The sequence below is a fragment of the Podarcis melisellensis genome, assembly GCF_964234715.1.
Source record: "Podarcis melisellensis genome assembly, chromosome: 8".
In the NCBI taxonomy this organism is placed as follows: Eukaryota; Metazoa; Chordata; class Lepidosauria; order Squamata; family Lacertidae; genus Podarcis; species Podarcis melisellensis.
Genome location: NC_138540.1, coordinates 75,715,078 through 75,736,551, shown reverse-complemented (window position 1 = coordinate 75,736,551; position 21,474 = coordinate 75,715,078). Strand labels below are relative to the sequence as shown.

The 21,474-nt window shown below is 43.9% G+C and overlaps 1 protein-coding gene and 4 pseudogenes across 8 annotated transcripts in view; 4 read left to right on the top strand and 1 right to left on the bottom strand.

Annotated features, from left to right (window-relative positions):
- Positions 1–21,474, top strand: part of LOC309375187 (interferon-inducible GTPase 5-like) — a 205,941-nt gene that overhangs the window by 73,815 nt on the left and 110,652 nt on the right. The gene's annotated exons all lie outside the window — the stretch shown is intronic.
- LOC309375207 (interferon-inducible GTPase 5-like) overlaps positions 1–21,474 on the top strand; it is a 107,358-nt pseudogene that overhangs the window by 13,922 nt on the left and 71,962 nt on the right. The gene's annotated exons all lie outside the window — the stretch shown is intronic.
- LOC309375181 (interferon-inducible GTPase 5 pseudogene) overlaps positions 1–21,474 on the bottom strand; it is an 89,838-nt pseudogene that overhangs the window by 9,177 nt on the left and 59,187 nt on the right. The window lies entirely within an intron of this gene.
- The window catches only part of LOC309375208 (interferon-inducible GTPase 5 pseudogene), a 69,360-nt pseudogene that overhangs the window by 45,628 nt on the left and 2,258 nt on the right, over positions 1–21,474 (top strand). The window contains exon 1 of one of the 2 annotated variants that reach the window (XR_014173315.1): positions 19,041–19,156. The exons of the other annotated variant lie outside the window; for it this stretch is intronic. The product of XR_014173315.1 is annotated as an interferon-inducible GTPase 5 pseudogene (transcript). Of the gene's footprint in view, positions 1–19,040; positions 19,157–21,474 lie in introns of those variants that run through there. 2 annotated transcript variants of the gene reach the window in all.
- The window catches only part of LOC309375203 (interferon-inducible GTPase 5 pseudogene), an 89,330-nt pseudogene continuing 86,984 nt past the window's right edge, over positions 19,129–21,474 (top strand). Inside the window, exon 1 of one of the 2 annotated variants that reach the window (XR_014173308.1) lies at positions 19,129–19,148. The product of XR_014173308.1 is annotated as an interferon-inducible GTPase 5 pseudogene (transcript). The remainder of the gene's footprint in view (positions 19,149–21,474) is intronic. The other variant, XR_014173309.1, reaches the window with a different exon arrangement.

Genomic DNA, 21,474 nt, shown 5'->3' with positions numbered 1-21,474 from the left:
CATGCTTTCCACGAAGTCCCGAGCGGCCCCTTGTAAGGTCGTGTCGGCATGGATGTTAAAATCCCCTAGGACGACCAAGCTAGGTGTCTCCAGGAGAACATCTGCCACGACCTGAAGCAGCTCGCGCAGGGAATCCTTGGTGCAGCGGGGAGGTCAGTACACCAAAAGGAATCCTGTAATGCCCCTATTGCCCAACTTCCAGAACATGCACTCGGAAAACTGGGTCTTCCCAATAGGACGCCTGGTGCAAACTAATGACTTCCTAAAAATCACTGCAACCCCCCCTCCCCACCCACATGACCTGGGTTGCTGTGCATAAGAGAAACCTGGTGGACAAGCAGCAGCAAGGACAGGCCCATCTGCTTCAACCAACCAAGTCTCTGTTACACCTGCCAGGTCAAGTCCTCCATCCATGATCAAGTCATGGATGGCAGTGGTCTTATGAATCATTGACCTGGCATTGCACAGCAGCACCTTCAGGTCATGTGGCTATCCCTTGCTGATTCTAGTATCCATCCGGTCAGGACCAGACCCGGAGGCAGGAATAGTCCTCAGACAACGACTAAACCTGCCCCCTCTGTAATGACATGGTCTAGTCTTAGTGTAACTCCTCCTCCTACCCGTGATCACTGAGATCGGTTGCCCCAGTGCATCCCCCCCCCCCCGTGGGACATGCCCCAGCCATTTTGTTGGCTGGGGACAACTCCCCGGCAGCCCTGACCCCTCCCCCTAAGAACAAAATAACACCTTAAACAAACAAAAAACCAATAAATCAATACAAACAAAAAATGTATAAATTACAAAAACATCAAAATAAAAAATAATTCCCCAAGCCCAACCAAACATCCATCCCACCCCCACCCCCCACATACAAAAAATCCAAAAGAATTTTTTTAAAAAACATTTTAAAAACACTCTGTGCCCCTCCTGCAGTAACAACTGTCCTAGTGAGGCCTGTCAGGCCCCGCCCTGGGCCAGGTGGTAAATGGCAAGAGCAGGGCCCTCAGGCACTCACTCAGGGGAGTTCTCCTGGGCAGCAGGCAGCAAGCAGCACACAGTCCTTATGAGGCTTCAGGCCCCGCCCCAGGCCAGATGGTAAGTGGCAGGAAGGAGCAGGGCCCTCAGGCACTCACTCAGGGGAGTCCTCCTGGGCAGCAGGCAGCAAGCAGCACGCAGTCCTTATGAGGCTTCAGGCCCCGCCCCAGGCTAGATGGTACGTGGCAAGAGCAGGGCCCTCAGGCACTCAGGCACTCACACAGGGGAGTCTTCCTGGGCAGCGGCAGCAAACAGCAAGCAGTCCTTGTGAGGCTTCAGGCCCCGCCCCAGGCCAGATGGTAAGTGGCAAGAGCAGGGCCCTCAAGCACTCACTCAGGGGAGTGAGAACTGATTATTAATTATGAATATCCGGAGACTTGGTTCCTAGGGTTACTAAAACTGAAATTTGCCCTCAGACTTGCTCTGATCACAATGCAGGTTTTTTTTTATATGAAATTATATCTGCAGGGTTCCTTCAGATGGAGGATGAATGATGAGTTGTTGAGGAATGAACAGGTGATTACTAAGGCCCAGAAGACTCTAAAAGATTATTTTGAAATAAATATGAGCACAGAGGTGGAAACAAGAGTCATTTGGGACGCAAGTAAGGCTGTAATGAGAGGTTTCCTCATACAACAAAATTCGATAAAGAAAAAGATACAGAATGAGAAAAAAAATCCTGTCTCAAATAAAAGATAAAGAGAAGAGCCTAAGATCAACACCTAAGAATCAACAGATTCAAAAACAAATTAAAGCTTTGCAGATCCAATTTTCTCAAATTATTAACCAAGAAATAGAATGGAAGTAAAAATGATGAAACAGATAAATTTTGAATCTGTAAATAAATGTGGAAAATTGTTGGCTTCTCAATTAAAAAAGAGACAGAAACAAAGTACCATTACAAATATTGTGTCTGATGGGAAATCTGTGGAAAACCCTTCAGATATAAGAAAATGTTTTTAGAAATATTTCAAACAGCTGTATAAAAAAGGTAAAGAAGATAAAGACAAAATTGAGCAATTTCTTAAAGCAAATGAAATGCAAAAAATTCCCGAGGACGAAATGATACTACCTAATGGTATGATTACAAGACAGGAGGTTGAGATAGCAATAAACCAGATGCAGTTAGGCAAAGCCCCAGGACCAGATGGTTTTTCTGCAAAATATTATAAAACTTTGAAAGACTGGTTAATTCAGCCGTTAGCAGATGTGTGAAATAAAATTTTAAGAGGGGACAAAGCACCCGAAACCTGGAAATATGCTTTTATAACCCTGATTCCAAAACCAGATCAAGATAGATCCGACATGAAAAATTATAGACCGATCTCATTATTTAATGTGGATTACAAAATTTTTGCAAATATATTGGCCGACAGATTGAAAAAGGTTCTATCAGGTTATATCAGACCCGCTGAAAGAGGCGGTTATTAAACCGCTTCTTAAAAAACCATCTTTAGATGCGGCCACAATGGCCAACTATCGCCCAGTCTCAAATCTTCCATTCTTGGGCAAGGTGATTGAGCGAGCGGTTGCCGAACAACTCCAGGCACGCCTGGAAGAAGCGGACCATTTGGATCCCTTCCAGTCGGGATTCAGGCCTCATCATGGGACTGAAACTGCCTTGGTCGCACTGGTTGATGATCTCCGGCGGGCTAGGGACGAAGGTGAGAGCTGTTTCCTAGTTCTGCTGGATCTCTCAGCGGCGTTTGATACCATCGACCATAACATCCTTCTGGACCGTCTTGAGGGGCTGGGAGCTGGGGGCACTGTCATACAGTGGTTCCGCTCCTTCCTCCTGGGCCGTGTTCAGAAAGTGGTGGTGGGGGATGAGTGTTCAGACCCCTGGGCTCTCACTTGTGGGGTGCCCCAGGGTTCTGTCCTCTCCCCCATGCTTTTCAACATTTACATGCAGCCGCTGGGAGAGATCATCAGGAGGTTTGGGCTGGGTGTTCATCAGTATGTGGATGATACCCAGCTCTACCTCTCTTTTAAATCAGAACCAGTGAGGGCAGTGAAGGTCCTGTGTGAGTGTCTGGAGGCGGTTGGAGGATGGATGGTGGCTAACAGATTGAGGTTGAATCCTGACAAGACAGAAGTACTGTTTCTGGGGGACAGGAGGCGGGCAGGTGTGGAGAATTCCCTGGTCCTCAATGGGGTAACTGTGCCCCTGAAGGACCAGGTGCGCAGCCTAGGAGTCATTTTGGACTCACAGCTGTCCATGGAGGCACAGGTCAAATCTGTGTCCAGGGCAGCTGTGTACCAGCTCCATCTGGTACGTAGGCTGAGACCCTATCTGCCTGCGGACTGTCTCGCCAGAGTGGTGCATGCTCTGGTTATCTCCCGCTTGGACTACTGCAATGCACTCTACGTGGGGCTACCTTTGTTTTTGTTTTTTAATGTTTTTATTGGTTTTTACACATAATAAGAACAAACAAAACAAACATAAACATTAAAAACAAACAACAAAAGTTGACTTCCCCATGCCTTCCCTTCGCCACATCCTTGTTTTACCATTTTTTCGAGCAACTCATCGATCAGTCTTTAGTCAAGTCCCTTTTGAGTTTTCTTAAAGTTTAAGATTTACAGCTGTAATTCTTTGTTTCCTACCCCTTAACATCTTATCAGTCCACAATTTTACAGTAGTTTTTTAGATATGTTTTAAATTTCCCCCAGTCCTCTTCCACTGTCTCTTTCCTCTGGTCACGGATTCTGCCGGTCATCTCTGCCAGTCCCATATATTCCATCACCTTCGATTGCCATTCTTCCAGAGTAGGTAATTCTTGCATCTTCCAATACTTTGCCAACAGGATTCTTGCTGCTGTGGTTGCATACATAAAGAATGTCTTATCCTTCTTTGATACCAATTGGCCGACCATGCCCAAGAGAAAAGCCTCCGGTTTCTTAACAAATGTCCACTTAAGGACTTTCTTAATTTCATTATAGATCATTTCCCAGTAGGCCTTAATCTTTGGGCAGGTCCACCAAAGATGGTAAAAAGTACCTTCAGCCTCATTACACTTCCAACATTTGTTATTGGGCAGATGATAGATCTTTGCAAGTTTGACTGGGGTCATGTACCACCTATAGATCATTTTCATTATATTCTCTTTCAGGGCATTACATGCCGTAAATTTAACACCGGTGGTCCATAACTGTTCCCAGTCGTCAAACATAATGTCATGACCAATATCCTGTGCCCATTTAATCATAGCTAATTTCACTGTTTCATCCTGTGTATTCCATTTCAGCAGCAAATTATACATTTTAGATAGATTTTTAGTATTGGATTCTAACAATTCTGTTTCTAACTTTGACCTCTCCTTCTGAAAACCAAGTTTCCTGTCCTGCTTAAACATCTCATTTATCTGACGGTAGTGTAACCAATCTCGAACTTTATGCTTTAGCTTCTCGAAACTTTGTAGCTTCAGTTTTTCGCCATCATATTCTAAAATTTCACAATACTTAGGCCAATTAGAGTCCATGTTAATTTTTTTCACTGCTTTCGCTTCCATTGGTGACAACCACCTAGGGGTTTTACTTTCCAGTAAATCCTTATATCTATTCCACACATTGTACAATGCTTTCCTGACAATATGGTTTTTAAAACTTTTATAAACCTTTACCTTGTCATACCACAGATATGCATGCCAACCAAAACTATTGTCATATCCTTCCAGATCAAGAATGTCTGTGTCTTCAAGAAGTAGCCATTGCTTCAACCAGCAAAAAGCTGCTGATTCATAATAAAGTCTTAAATCCGGCAGGGCGAAGCCCCCTCTATCTTTTGCATCAGTTAAGATCTTAAATTTTATTCTGGGCTTTTTGCCCTGCCAGACAAATTTAGATATGTCTTTCTGCCACTTCTTGAAACAGTCCATTTTGTCTAGAATCTGCAACGTCTGAAATAAAAACAACATTCTTGGCAATACATTCATCTTGATAACAGCAATTCGGCCTAACAAGGAAAGTTTCAGCCTAGACCATATGTCTAGATCTTTTTTAACTTCTGTCCAGCATTTTTCATAGTTATCCTTAAATAGATTCACATTTTTTGATGTCAGATTTACCCCCAGGTACTTAACCTTTTTTTCTATTTCCAACCCAGTTTCACTTTGAGACCTATCTTTCTCCTCTTTTGTTAGATTTTTTTCCAGCACCTTTGTTTTCTGTTTGTTCAGTTTAAATCCTGCGACCTGGCCGAATATCTCCATTAATTCTAAAACTCTTTTGGTACTAGCTTCTGGCTGTTGCAAAGTTAGCACTAAGTCATCTGCAAATGCCCTTAACTTATATTGTTTGGATCCGACCTGTATTCCTTTTACCAGCTGGTCCTTCCTAATCATGTTTAATAAAACCTCCAGGACAGATATAAACAGTAAAGGGGATATAGGGCATCCCTGTCGTGTACCTTTCTCTATTGATATTTCATCCATTACCACATTGTTCACAATTAGTTTCGCTCTTTGTTCAGAATATATTGCACCTATACCGTTTTCAAACCCTTGGCCTACCCCCATCCCATGGAGATTCTTCTTCATAAATTTCCAAGAAATGTTGTCAAAGGCCTTCTCCGCATCCACAAAGATCAGAACTGCCTTCCTATTAATGTCTACCTCTAGCATCTCCAAAATGTCTATAATGTTCCTCACATTCTCTGACATATGTCTCCCTGGGAGAAAGCCTGTTTGGTTCTTATGAATCTCCTCCACCAAAACTCTCTTAAATCTTTTTGCCAAAACGTCTGCAAAAATTTTATAATCCACATTCAAGAGTGATATAGGGCGGTAGTTTTTAACTTGATGTTTCTCAGTTTCTGTCTTCGGTATAAGTGAGATGAATGCTTCTCTCCACGATTCGGGAGCCTTTTTCCCCTCTAATATCTGATTGCATACTTCCTTCAATGGCTGTATTAGCCATTCTTTAAGATCTTTGTAGTATTTCGCAGTCAAACCATCTGGTCCTGGTGATTTCCCCAATTTCATATTCTGGATGGCACCCTCTATTTCTTGTTCTGTAATTTTTTCATTCAAAATCCTTTTATTTTGTTCTGAAATCTTTGATAGTCCATATTTTTTAACAAATTCCTCTATTTCTTGTTCGTTTGTAGGCCCTTGTGCATAAAGTTTTTTGAAAAAACTTTGAAAACAATTACTTATTTCATTTGGTTTGTTGATAATTTTCCCATCTATTTCCAGGGATGTCACAGTGTTTAACTTTTGCCTCTTTTTCAGTTGCCATGACAGCAGTTTCCCGCATTTATCTGCCGATTCAAATGTCTTTTGTCTCATTTGCTTTATCTTCCATTCTATTTCTTGATTCATCAATTCCATATATTGCGTCTGATGATATTTTATTTCTCTTAAGATCTCATGAGACTTCGGTTTAGATCTCAGTTTCTTTTCTCCTTCCTTTATCTGGTTCAAAATCTTTTCCTTCCTCTCATTTTGTTTCTTCCTTTTTATAGAATTTTGCTGAATTAGGAATCCACGCATCACGGCCTTACTTGCGTCCCATACTATTCTTTTTTCCACCTCCGTTCTCAAATTTATCTCAAAGTAATCCTTCAATATTTTTTGGGCCTTTTGATAAATTTCTTCATCTCTAAATAGGGTGTCATTCATTCTCCATCTGAAGGTTCCAGCCGTTGTTAATTTCATTTCCATCTTGACTGCGTTATGGTCGGAGCAGGTTTTTGTGCAGATTTCTGTTTTTTTCACTCTTGGTGCCAGACTGCTAGAAATCCAAATTTGATCAATTCTAGTCCAGGTCATTTTTGCTTCCGAGAAGAAGGTTCCCTCTCTTTCCAGAGGGTTCCTAGTTCTCCAAATGTCAATCAAGTCCATGGTGTCAGTGAGTTCAAAGAAGGTCTTTGGTAGTCTCCCGTCCTTAGATATTACTTGTCTTTGTGCCTTGTCCATGTTTGTGGAGACAACTCCGTTGAAATCTCCCATCATTATGATTTTAAAGTCCATAAAGTCCATTAAAGTCTCATGCAACTTCTTGAAGAACTCTGCCTTCCCCTCATTAGGTGCATAAACTCCAACAATTAAGATCTTTTCTCCTTGAATTTGAATTTCTACTGCCAGGTATCTTCCTTCATCATCTTTAAAGATCATTTTTGGTTCCCATTTTTCCTTGGCATAGATCACCACCCCTCTTTTCTTAACTTTGTCTGAGGAAACAAATTCCAGTCCTAATCTCTTATTTATCAAAAGTTTCCTGTGTATCCTGGCAATATGGGTTTCTTGCAAACAGATTATATCTAGCTGTTCTTTCTTTAATATGTGAAAAACTTGATCTCTTTTTCGGGGATGGTTTAGACCATTACAGTTCCAACTCAGAAGTTGCAGGGACATTTTTGTTATTGGGTATTTTTCCCACCCACTGCTCCAAGTTCTTGTTCCTCGTCAGTCGGTGCTGGGTTCAATCCAAACGATAGGTTTTACGTGGGGCTACCTTTGAAGGTGACTCAGAAACTACAACTAATCCAGAATGCGGCAGCTAGACTGGTGACTGGGAGCGGCCGCCAAGACCATATAATACCGGTCTTGAAAGACCTACATTGGCTCCCAGTATGTTTCCGAGCACAATTCAAAGTGCTGGTGCTGACCTTTAAAGCCCTAAACGGCCTCGGTCCAGTATACCTGAAGGAGCGTCTCCACCCCCATCATTCTGCCCGGATGCTGAAGTCCAGCGCCGAGGGCCTTCTGGCAGTTCCCTCATTGCGAGAAGCAAAGCTACAGGGAACCAGGCAGAGGGCCTTCTCGGTAGTGGCGCCCGCCCTGTGGAAGGCCCTTCCAGCAGATGTCAAAGCGATAAACAACTACCTGACATTCAGAAGCCATCTTAAGGCAGCCCTGTTCAGGGAAGTTTTTAACGTGTGATATTTTACTGTATTTTTGGTTTTTATGGAAGCCGCCCAGAGTGGCTGGGGAGGCCCAGCCAGATGGGCGGGGTATAAAAAAATTATTATTATTATTATTATTATTATTATTATTATTATTATTATTATTATATTCATAAGGATCAGGCAGGTGTTTTTGCCTGGGAGACCTATGAAAGATAATATTAGGAACATAATTGATGTATTAGAAAGGCTGGAAGCTAAAAGAAATTGTAAAGCAATGTTAATGTTTATAGATGCTGAAAAGGCCTTTGACACTGTTTCTTGGTTATTTATGGGGAAAGAATCTGGAAAGAATAGAGGTTGGACAGGAATTTTTAAACGGTATTAATGCGATCTATTTTGAACAAAAAGCAAAAATTATAGTCAATAATGTGGTATCAGAAGAAATAAGAATTGAGAAAGGAACCAGGCAAGGGTGCCCACTTTCCCCTCTGCTATTTATTTCGGTTCTGGAGGTTCTGCTAAATATGTTAAGGAAAGAGGAGGAGGTAAAAGGCATTGTAGTAGATGTCAGCATCGCCCTTGAGCCAGTGCCACGAACTGGACTCATCTACTTCAGCCCCGACTGGGCTAGGAGAGCTGGGTAGCACTTCCAGAGACCACCTTCTGCACAGGAACAGGTCAAAGTGCTGTGGACTCACAGCTTAGAGTTGTGAGCAGCGGATTCACTCCAACAAGAAGACAGTCGCCGCACAGCAGAGTATAGCAGAGCATAAATGACTCAGAGAGCAGCTCTGTAGAATATCTTCTTTATTCTATCTACAACTATAATACACAACTATATACAGAGCTAAATGAGGTCTAAGCATAAATGAATGCTGAACTGCACTGAGTGTCTGCAGCTGCTCTTAGCAGCCTTATCTATACACACGATCTCTCTCTAACACTCAGTCTCTCTCTCTCCGACACACTAACTGACTGACTCTTTGATGTTAGGCTGGAGCGGAATAAGTAGAGAGCAGAACACCGCCCCTCCTCTCTGGAAAATCACCAGACTCATCAGGAGATTCTTGGATATGGGAGGGGTGAAATCTCCTCAGTAGGATCCAAGCAATATAAATTAAAAGCCTTTGCTGACGACCTGGTATTAACTTTACAGGACCCAGAAACTAGTGCAATAAAAGCACTGGAACTGATACAGGAGTTTGGGCAGGTAGCAGGATTTAAATTAAATAAGAGCAAAACCAAAGTTTTGGGGGGAAATTTAGATAATGAGGAAAGAAAAATTCTCTTAGAAAAGACAGGCCTTGCTTTTGTGAAAAAAGTTAACTGTTTGGGTGTGAATGTATCAGTGAAAATTTTGAATTTATATAAAGATAATTATGAAAAATTATGGAATGAAATCAAGAGAGATCTTGAGATATGGTCAAATTTAAAACTTTCATTGATGGGCCTAATATCGGTGGTTAAGATGAATGTATTGCCAAAGATGTTTTTATTCCAAGCTTTACCAGTTATTGATAATGTTAATTGTTTTAAAGAATGGCAGAAGGCGCTGTCTAAATTTATCTGGCCAGGGAAAAAACCCAGAATTAAATATAAATTACTTACAGATGTAAAAGAAAGAGGGGGATTTTCCCTGCCAGATTAAAGAAGCTGCTGTCTTCTGCTGGATTAAGGACTGGATTCAATTAGAAAATGAAGATGTTTTAGATTTGGAAGGACTGGACAATCGATTTGGATGGCATGCATATTTATGGTATGACAAGTTAAAGGTCCACAGTGGTTTTAAGAATCATATAATCAGAAAGGCATTATACAATGTATGGATTAGGTATAAAGATCTTCTAGTAAGAAAAACACCCAAGTGGATTTCGCCAATGGGAGCACAGGCCCCCAAAAAGTTAAATATGGAAAATAAATGGTTGAGGTATTTGGATTTATTTCTAGAAGATCATGAAGGCTTTAAACTAAAACCATTTGAACAAATTAAAGATAAAGTGAATTGGTCCCTCCCTCACCAAATTAATGAATTATATAAGATTGATAGGAGAAATGGTTTTGCAACAGAAAAATCCAAACTGGAAATGGAGTTGTTAGACACTAAAGTTAAGAATATGCCTAAAATGTATAATCTGTTGTTGGGAGTGGCATACAAAGGATGAACAAGTTAAATCGGTGATGATTGATTGGGCAAGAGACATAGGACATAATATAATGTTGGAGGATTGGGAGAGGTTATGGAAGAAAGGGGTTAAGTTTACTGCAACCTTTTTTCATATGTGGTGGACCTGCCCCGAGGTGAAAGACTTCTGGGAGATTTATAATGAATTGGACAAAATGTTGAGATATACATTTATTAAGAAACCAGAGGCCTTTCTTCTTGGGATAACAGGAATGGAATTGCCCAAGAAAGATGTTAAATTATTTTTGAATGCCACGACGGCTGCTCAAATTTTACTAGCTAAGAACTGGAAAATACAAGAATTAACAACTGTGGAAGATTGGCAGATGAAGATGATGGATTTCCTCGAGCTAGCTGACCTGACTGGAAGAATCCGCGACCAAAAAGAAGAGGAATACTAAGAAGACTGGAAGAAATTTAAAGACTATTTGAATAAATATTGTAACATAAAAAAATTAGAAATCACTTGAAAGTACCAAACAGGCCTAGGATTAAAATAGGATTTATTAAATAAATGGGGTTTAGAAAGTAAGAAAAGTGAATAAGTTAGATAATAACTGGAAATATTTTGGTTTAAAAATGATATTGGAAAGCTGTTACATAGAGATACAAGGAAATTCAGAAGGAAGGGAATGGAGGAAGTCAACCAATATGTAAATAAGTATGGGCTTTTAAAAGATTAAGTTCACTCTTATTGTTTATTTCTTATACGGTGGTGGATAAGAGGTTTATTCTGCTGTGTGGGGGGGGGGTTGTTTTCCTTCTTTTTGGATGAACTTTTTATTTTATTTTCTTCTTCCTTTCTGTGTTATTTGTTCTGTTATGTGGTTTAATTGCAGAAAACTTAATAAAACAAGTTAAACTTTTTTTTGAATGGTGATGCCCATTAACTTGGGGGGCCTGGTCCCCTCAAGTATTTTCTGGGGGGAGAAGCCCACTCGGCCCCTAGGAGTTGGCTACTATGATTCTAGGATTGGGAGCTAGATGAAATGATATAATTGGGTCCCCTCTAAGCCTGTGGTTTCATAACTGTAAGGCTGGATTTTGTAGTAGAAGGAACTGCTGAAGTGGTCAAACTGGTCTGACCAAGTTCATGGATCTGGACAAGTCTGTTAGGCATCTATTTGCATGTCTAAAGTGTTGGTGAACTACAGATGTGTTGCCATAGAAATGACTAGCTAGTGATGCTTCAAGAAGGAGAGGGAGAGCTTTCCCACATCCACTGGCTGGATGCCACCTCACCAGGGACTAGGGCTGGCCTTTGTCTAGTCTCATCTGGAGCTGGGAAGACAAGGACCAGACTTGCTGTCAGTGCTGAAACCCTGCAAGAAAACTTTTGGGGAATTAACATCTGTTGGAGTATTACTGCTGTGAGACCTTTCAGCTTGTGCTGAGGTGGTGGGTGGGTGTGCACACACATGCACAAACACAGCACCATATATCAAAAAGGCACCACCGTTTCCAGTGACCTTCATTCCAAGCAAAAACTAGATTGTGCATGCATTTGGGGTGATGCCAGTGGAGCAGTTCATGTGCATAACAGCCAGTCATTGTTCACTTTTGCCTAGTTTCATCGGCAACTGGGGAGGGAGGAGGCTTCAGATAACTGTTAACCTCTTCTGTCCAGACTCTTTATATGCACTCTAGCTCTTCACCAGTCAGCTCAACAGCCCAGGCAAAGGAGAGTTTGTAACTTTGCCTCCCCATCCCATGATTCTGATGATAATCCCTCTCCTCCCAGTGCTGCTATTAATCTTAGGGGAAAGCTTCAGAGCAGCAGGAGATCAAACCTCATTGGGATCACAAGCCTGCCAGCCTGCCGCTGAACCAGCTTTGTCCTTCTCAGTCAGGCCGAGATGCATCCCATAACAGAGAACATAGGGTAGATCCACACCACACATTTATAGCAGGTTCAAAACACATTTAAAGCACATACACGACTTCCTCCCAAAGGATATTGGGAATGGTAGTTCCTCAAACACATATAAAATTTTAGCACCCGTAAACTACAGGATTCTTTGGGGGAAGCCATGTGCTTTAAATGTATGGGGAATGTGCTTTAAATAGGCAAATGTAAGAGCGTGGACAGGGGTGAAGAGCAAATCTGTTAACAGGACAAAAGGTGTTGATGGACCATCAGAGAGGAATCCTTTGGCCTGGGGAGACAGATGTTACCAAAGTGATGGGGGTGTTTGCGGTGGCAGGAAATGAAGAGTTTTAAGGAAGTGTTGCTGGGAGGAAGAAGGAGCAAGAAAGACTGGGATCCATCTTGGGCAGGCTGGCTGCAGGCTGACTGGGAGAAATGCCCTGGGGCTGCACTACTGTAGGGGAACAAATCCCTCTTGAAATGAGTATGCTGTAAGATCTGGACTCCCTCCGTGCAGACTGAAAATGGGATGAATAGGTGAATAAAGCATATTTCTTAAAATCTCTGCCATGTCTCAATTCTCCAAAGGACCACAGACCCTGGGTGCATGCCAGGAACCCCACAGCCTCTTGCCACTACTCGGCAGAGAGAGAGGAGGTTTTCTAACTTTGCTTCAGAAGCATGCCATTTGCACCCCTCAGACTGCTTTTGTCCCACTGCCTAGTCTTATGTGGCTCACAATGCACCTTTCCACTGATCAGCCATCTTGTAGGTGGGAGAAGGGGAGGTTCCAGATAGTTTGCCTAGTTTCATGGGCAAAGGGGGATGGACAGTGTGTGGGGCTTCTGATAACTGTTAACCTCTTGCTGTCTAGCCTCCTTTTAAACACTCTCAGATACTCCCCAGTCAACTCAACAGGACAGAAAGAATTTGCAGGCAGAGGACAGTTTGAAATGTTCCCTCCACATCCCATGATTCTGATGATAATCCCTCTCCCCCCAATGCTGCTGTTAACCTTAGGGGAGAAACTCAAGGGCAGCAGGAGTTCAAACATCATTGGGATCACAAGCCTGCCAGCTGAGCAAGGGGAAAGCAGGGTGGGAGGGAAAGACTTTGAAGAACCTCTGTTAAGACTTACTTGCTCCTTGAGATTCTTGACAAACAGACGTTTGAGGATAGGATAGTTTGTCTTCTCACTTCAGCTGCTCACACTCTCTCCTGTCCTCTCTGGACTTTGTAGCAGAAGAGGTAGAAGATCTCAACAGACTGATGCTTTCGTTCTTGTGAGTTGGTGCTAGCAACAGGAATTCTGTGGTCTGCCCTCAGCTAGGCTTTGAGCATAACAAACAGGTGCAGAAGAGGATGTGGTTGCTCGCTGCCTGGACCCCCTCCCTCACTCCTGTTTGGAATTTTGACATCAAAATTCCCAGCTGCAGTCTACTAGGTTACAGAATTAGCTTTTCTAAGACTTTTCTCCTGAGTTTTGAAGTAGTGTGAGCTTTTGCTCCCAATCAGTCCAATAAATGATTTACAAGAAGGAGGATGTGCGGCAACACCATTTAGCTTTCGTTTTCTCAGAAATCACTTGTTTGAGCAGAGCTGTGTGCTGGGCGGGGAAGGCCGAGAGGAAAACTTGTAAACAGGATCTAATTTCTACTGCAATATCATAAAAACCCACAGCTACTTTCATAGGAGAGACCTATGCCATGCCATTTACAAAGTTACTTCAACACTGGTCATCTTTGCTTCTGCCAGTACACTGATATTAGTTCGCCTGTCTTCCCAAGTGATGTGTAAAATTTTTCAGAGACACCATTGATGGAATCTTTCGAGGAGCTGGAGATGGCGTTTATAAGTGGTCCGTGTTTCACAAGCATACAGTAAGGCTGGTAGTACAATAGCTTTGTAAACAAGCATTTTGGTTTCCCTGTGAATGTCCAGGTCCTCAAACACTCTGCACTTCAATCAGGAGAAAGCTGCATTCTCAGAGCTCAGGTGATGCTGGATTTCGGCATCAATGCTGGCCCTTGTGGAAAGATAACTGCCTAGGTAGGAGAAGTGATCAACATTTTCCAATGTTACACCATTGAATTGGATTTGTGGCGCTGCAGAGGGGTTGTTTTGTACTTGTTGGTGCAGCACTTTGGTTTTTTGGATGTTGAGTGATAGGCCAAGCTTTTTGCAAGCTTCTGCAAAGATATTTAGGATGGTTTTGAGGTCATCCTCTGAGTGTGCGCACACTACGTTGTCATCAGCATACTGAAGCTCTGTGATGGAAGTTATGGTAACCTCACTCTTTGCTTTCAGCCTGCTCAGATTGAAAAGTCCACGATTTACAGTGTCAAAAGCCTTAGTCAGGTCAATAAACACCATATACAGGGGTTGGTTTTGCTCTCTGCATTTTTCTTGAAGCTGTCGAGTGGTGAAAATCATGTCCGCTGTCCCCCCAGAAGGCCGAAAACCATTTTGGGATTCAGGAAGGGTCACCTTGGATATTGTTAAGAGACAGTTTGCTAAGATCCTTGCAATAATTTTGCCGGCTGCAGCCGAGAGATGCCTCGATAGTTTCCACAATCAGTTCTGTCACCTTTTTAAAAGAGATTGATAATTTTGGCATCCCTAAAGTCTGCTGGGATCTCTTCTCTTTCCCAGATTTTTTCAATGAGCTTGTGAAGTTGTTGTGTAAGTTCAATTCCGCCCACTTTGAAGTTTTCGGCAGGTATCCATTAGGTCTACTGGCTTTTTTGTTTTTCATTTGGGTAATAGATGTCCACAACTCTCCCAGATTTGAAGATACTGCAAGCTCATCTCTAACTTGTTTTTATGGAATTTGAGAGAGGACCTCAGCAGCTACGGGTGAGTTGCGGTTAAGGAGATGTTGGTAATATTCTTTCCAGTGCAGTACAATAGCTTCTTTATCTTTTACAAGTGTGATGCCGTCTGCTGAGTGTAGGGGGCATATGCCATGATTTATTGGCCCATAGATGGTCTTTGTGGCTTTAAAGAAACTCTGTGCATCATGAGTGTCAGCTAAGTGCTGGATCTCTTGAGCTTTTTTTATCCACCAGGTTTTTTTGTTGTTCTCTGGTTCTCTGGTTCTTCTTTGAACCTCAGCCTTAGCAATGGCATAGGTTTTTTTCTAAGCGGCACAGTTTCTATCTCGTTGCCAGATCTGAAAGGCCTTCCTTTTCTTGTCCATCATGCATTCAAACTCACTGTCATTCTCATCAAACCAATCCTGGTGTTTCTTGGTTTGGTATACAATAGTTTGTTCACAGGCTGCTATAATGGATGTTTTAGCTTGGTCCAGTGTTCCTCAATGTTATCAGGGAATTCTGAAAGCAGATGGTCCTTAAGAGTCGTTTGGAAGCAATGGGATCTTGAAGGTCTTGAGTGTTCATTTTGAGCCTTGGTTTCCTTCCTTGAAGCCTGCGTTGAGGTATAATCTTGATAGCCATCGTGGAGCGTATTAGTCGGTGATCTGTCCAGCAGTCATCAGGCTCGTCACAGCTCTGGTAAGGAGCACATCACATCAATCTTTAGCATGGACAATAACATAGTCTAAGAGGTGCCAGTGGTTTGACCGAGGATGCCTCCATGAAGTTTTAAATTTATTTTTCTGTCGAAAGAGTGTGTAATAACTCTTTGGTAATAACAAAGTTGTGCGCTGCACACATCGTAAAAAGTAAGATTCCGTTGTGGTTGCTGTTGCCAACTCCTTCTTTCCCAATAGTCCCAGGCCACAGAACAATATCTTGCCCAACTCTTGCATTTAAATCACCCCAGAAGATAGTTTTATCTTTCTTAGGCGTCTCTGATAGGACGGTATCCAGCTGAGAGTAACATTTTTCTTTAATATCTTCATCGGCATCCAGTGTTGATGCATAAGCCTTATAATAGTAGCATGTTGGTTTTTGGTGAGCTTTATTTGAAGGGCTGAGAGTCGCTCATTAATGCCGGTAGGGCCTTCTGACAGGAGCTTCACGAGATCGTTTTTTTATAGCGAAAAGAGTCTCATGGGGTTTACACTTGCCCAGCATGCTTCAGAGAAGCCCCCCCCCCCCGTGACAGCCTCTGATAACCACTTTAACCACAGAGTTAGGAGTCTACATGTGTTTCCCCTCCAAATATCACATTTGAGGGGCAACCCCTCCCAAAAAAGGTGATGGGCATTGCCCTTGCGAAAAAGTAGCAGGAACATGACTCCTGCTGGGCTTGGAGATGGAGAGGGAGCCAAGCAACAGAGGCAACAGGACTGTGTGCTGGGGTGCCAACTTAAAATATGGGGGAAGGCAGGTAAGCCCTGCCTCACCTCATAGATCACAAGATGTGGAGCAGCCCCCCTCCAATATTTCAATATCTCGGCCCCAGGGAGCTGGTCCTATAACTGTGCGCAAGTCATTCTCATGCGCCCCAGCTCCTCTCCCTCTTTCACCCATCTCGGCTCAGCTCTGCATGCAAAAATGGTGCCCAGGCACTGCTGATTAATGAGGCTGCTAACAAGTCTCAGCACCTTTAACTAACTACCTAGAATTCTTTGGGGAAAGCCATAACTGTGGTATCCTAGGCATAGGGCTCTTGCTTTTACCCCACACCACCCCATATGCTTCAGTTTTTCTGCCCTTTGGAGCCAGCCATGTGGGGATGATACTGCATCAAAACTCAGGAGAAATGGGATGACATGATACAAAGACTCCAAACAAATTTGGTATTTTCACTGTTGGGAAAAACTTCCTTTGCATTCTCCTCCTCTGCTTTCAGGCTGGAGAAATTTCTGCTTCCTTTTGCTCTCTGTCATGACCCAGCACAGTCCAAGAAATTATTTACAAGGAGGAGGAAGTAGGGCGAACTCATTTGGTTTCCATTTCTCAGAAATCACCTGTTTGAGCAGAGCTGTGTGCTGGTCAAGTGTGGGGGAGAGGAAAACTTGGAAACAGGATGTAATTTCTGCTCCAAGATAACAAAAAGCCGCAGCTACTTTCCCCTTTCTAAGATTAAGCAGGATAAATAAATAAACAGCAACAGAGCTGATAATATAATTTATTATAAATCCTCTGTTGCTGAGCAGTGCATGATTGCACAAATATATTATTTTTTGATCATATCCCAGAGTCCGAAAGACCCATAGTGATAGGGGCATTCTGCCATAGGGAACTTATTTAGCGCCAGCCATTTCTGAACTCTTTCCGCAGTACAGTGTGTCAAAAGATTTCAGATTAAAATTGCCACTGCTGGCACTGAGAGCGTGGGGCAAGAAATTCCTGCTGTAGATGCTTCTCTGATGGCTTTGCAGATGCAGATGCTATCTGCCTGCCTGGTCTGCACTGAGAGGGAGTCAGAGGGTGGGGGTTGCAAAGAGCTCCAGCTGCCAAGGCTGCAGGAAGCTGGAGGACAAGCTGGGGGAAGGGAAGGCAAGTCTTTCTGCATGAGGCTGGAGAAACCCTTGAAAGGAGCAGTGCCAGGGGGCCCTGCATGATGTCCCCTAAGGCTGAAGGTGTCAGATAAGACACAGGCTTTGCTGACAGTCTAGGATCACTCTGAGGAGAGTTTGGTGTCCTTCCTGCCTGCCTGGTTTACAAAGCCAGTTCATCATGTGGGGTCAATAGCTGCTCTGCACTCTGCAGAATGTTAGCACTTTTCTAAAAAATAAATCATTTCTTCCTCTTGTGCAATCTTGTAATTTGAAGCCATTTGATGCCCTACCCTCTGGAGCAGAAGAAAACAAGCTTATTCCCTCTTCTGTGTGAGATATTTGAAGATGGCTATCGTATCTCCTCTCAATCTCCTCTTTTCCAGGCTAAACCTACCCAGCTCCTTCAACCGTTCCTCATAAGGCTTGGTTTCCAGAGGTTTGATTGGTCGCCCTCCTCTGTACAAGTTCCAGCTTGTCAAAATCCTTCTTCTGAAGGATATGAGGAGCTTCCAGCTTCAATATCACTGTCTGCATCATGTTTTCTCCTCACCCAAGCGAATGCTGGGAGCAACTTTCCAGAGCAGATTTTAGAGGGGGAGATGAGATGAAAAAGAGGACAGGGACTCCTGCCCCATTAACATTTGTGTAGAAGGGAGAATGTCAGCAAGTATTTCCTTCAGCGTAGGGGGAGATCTGCAGGAAGTGGGCAAATTTATTATTTTCAGTTTCTCTCTGTTTCTCATTTTTCCAATATTTACAAAATGCAATGAACATAGCTGAAAAGCAGTTAAAACAACACAGGAAAAAGTTAGTATGTTTTCAAACAATGCTAAATAGACGCTCATGGCAGCAACCTATTCATCCACCTGGGAAAAATTGTCAGAATGAAAACATCTTCAGTTGTTTCCAGAAATTGCGGTTAGCGGGTTCCTGTTGTATCTCTGCAGGAATGCTATTCCACAGAACAGGGGATGCCACACTCAAAGCCCTGCTCTGATTTGCAGAAGATATACCCAAATATCAGGAGTGAGTGGCAGATTTTATCCTGCCTGCATGATTGTCCTCACTGGCCCTGGTTAATAGGGGTTAGAAAGTATGATGGGCACTGACTCATTCTGTACATACAGCTTTGTTGGAAGAGGTTTTTAAAGCAATAAATACATCATGGTACAGATGTTGCTGCTGTTGGACCAACGAGATCATGAGCTGCAGGCATCCAAGCCATGAAGGAAGGATTGTGGAACAACACTGTTTATTTCACAGCATTTATGTCCTGCTTAATTGCAATAAACCTCAAAGCAGTTGAGACAGGCGATAGAACCCGTCCTGTTTTCTTCTTTGCAGGTGCCAAAACATTTCGCGCCACTAGGATCTAGGATCGTAGAATTGCAGATCTGGAAGGGAACCCAAGGGTCATCTAGATCAATGTTTTTCAACCACTGTTCCACGGCACACTAGTGTGCCACGAGATGTTGCCTGGTGTGCCGTGGGAAAAATTGAAAAATTCGAAAGATTAAAAATATATGTCAAATTTTTGCCCACTAGGCGGGCGCCGGACTGTGTCCACCCTATTTTCCATCTGTCCTGGGTGGGGATCAGATCGGATGAGAGCGGACAGGCGGTCCGCTCTCATCCGATTCCCCATAGAGAGCAGCAGGGCTCTGACATCTCCCTCTCCGCACACATAAATAAATGCGAGAGAGAGAAAGAGAGTTGTACGGAGAAAAGCCTAAGAGACCATCAAGCAAAGTCTCCGAAGAGGGAACTGAGCTTTACTGCAAAAAATCCGGGCTGGCAGCAGGTAAGGAGGTGAGCATTTCTCCTGGGGCTCTGATGATTTCCGTGTCTTTTTTTTTTTGTCTTTTTCTGAGCGTGTCTGCGTTAAAGGAGACTCTGAGCTCATTGCTAGGCGGGGGGGGGGCAGAATCGTTTATTTTTACTCATATGAATAATGATGTTGGAGAAGGCTGCCCTTCTTCCCCGCTGCAAAGGGAATAAATAACATGCCATCACCAGGGAGCAAGCAGAGCTCGTGCTACTCTAAGAGTTGTAAGTAACTGCTCTGAAATCAACGCGGGTCTCCCTTTCCAGCGGTGACGCGTGTTCATTCGACATCCCCCTCTGCAGCTGCTACGAGGCTGCCCTCCTGCTCCTCTCGCCTCCTGCCTCTTTCACTTTTGGGGGTTTGGCAGAGTGGGGGGGGGCGGGGAGCTCTTTGGAAGCAGGCAGAGCCTTAGCTAGGTGATCTGGCGCCCCTGGCAGAACCGTCCAGATTGCGCCCCCCAGCCACGGAAAAAGTAGCTCTTCTTTCCCTCTCTCCTCCAACCCCCCTTCCTCCCATTCAATTCCTCACGCACTTCCCCTTGTAATGAATTCTTTCACAGAAAATCCAGTATTAAATTTATTATTTCTTAATAAAATGTTTCAGCAAAGAAAATGACATTTTGATGTGACTTGACAGTTTTTTTTAAATGTAATTCAGTTGTAAAACAATAAACAGACATACAAACCATATCATACTGATTTGTTCCACAAGGATAACTTTCTGGTCTCAGAGCTCTCTCTCTCTCTCTCTCTCTCTCTCTCTCTCTCTCTCTCTCTCTCTCTCTCTCTCTCTCACACACACACACACACACACACACACACACACAGTCCACAGCCCACCTCCCTTGCCCCCCCCAACCTGGCGATCCCAGATCTCTCCACTGGTGCACACAGCCCTCCCTTCCAGGCTGCTCTTCACCTGCCTACCCAACACACACCTGGAACAGGGAGGGAGGGAGAGAGAGGGAGGGAGAGAGAGAGAGAGGGAGACCTCGTTCATTAGCCCCTCCCGCTCGTTTCCTGACTCCTCCCTCACCTTGGATGCCAGGATCAGAAGGAAAAGAACTCCCATCCCACTCTCTCCCTCCCTGAAGGTAAGATAGGAGGGAGTGGGAGTAAGAAACGACCAGTTTTGCGCCATCTTTACAAGCCGGACCCTGCTCTGCACTTCGCCCCCCTGTTTGTTTAGAGGGTTTTTTAACCCCTCAGTTTCCTCTCTCAGCAACACCAACACAAAAACTCAGCAGCCTTCCAGGTGACTTCTTCGGAGGGGAGAGAGAGAAGGGGGGGGGGGGAAGGTTTGCTGAGGGATCAAGAGGCAAGGAATTTGTGTCTGGTCCTTCCACAGGTTGGGGAGAAGGAGGGGGGAGATTTTCCCGAATCTGAGAACAGAAACCATTCCTTTGGAAAGCTGGTAATGTGCACATTGGGGGAGGGGGGAAGTGGGTGGGGGAATTCAGACACATTAGGCATATGAGGTTATTAATTACTTAAATCAGTGGTTTTCAACCAGTGTGCTGTGGCACCCTGGAGAGCCTTGAATGATGGTCAGGGGTGCCGTGGGCAACACTGGCCTCCTTCCCTCTTCCTTCCCTCCCTCCTCCAAAGGCTTGCACAGCTATTTGTTGCAGCAGCCCAGGCTACAAGATCCCCAGGCGAAAGGTGCCTCTGGGGCTGGCCAGGGGGTGCCAGCTTCCAGGAGCTGAAACGGGGCCTCAGAGTAAGCAAGCAAGCTGGTGAAGGAGCCGAGCCAGCCAGACCACCAGCCCTTGCTGTTGGGAATGGACAGACAAGTCCCAGGTCCCTGTGGGGAGGCAGGGACAGTAGATCAGAGACCAGGGGTGGCATCAGCAGCTGCCCAGAGGGCTCCCAAGGAGAGGGGAGAGGAGGCTGAGGGAAGACTTAACAAGGAGGGGGGTTGTTTGTAAAAGGGTGAGAGGCTGCCAGCTCTGCAGGCAAGGGGTGACATAGCTGGGCTCCTGAGCCCCACAGGGATGCTACAGAAAGAAGGTACTTGTTGAAAGGAGCCGTGGACTAAAAAAGGTTGAAAACCTCTGACTTCAATGACAAGCAGGGGCAGAATTTACATAAAGTGTCTAAAGGTAGGATGTGCTCTTAAAACATACTTAAATAAAACTGCCCCAACCCCTTCATCTTTTTGACCAGACCCTCCTCTACTGCACCTTCAGACTGATAACTCTTTGTTGTATCTTTCTAAAAACCCTTAAGGTTTAATCATCAATGTAATGGGCACAGCCTCCCTCCCCAACCTAAAAAAAAAAAATTAAAAATCAGGAAGTGCA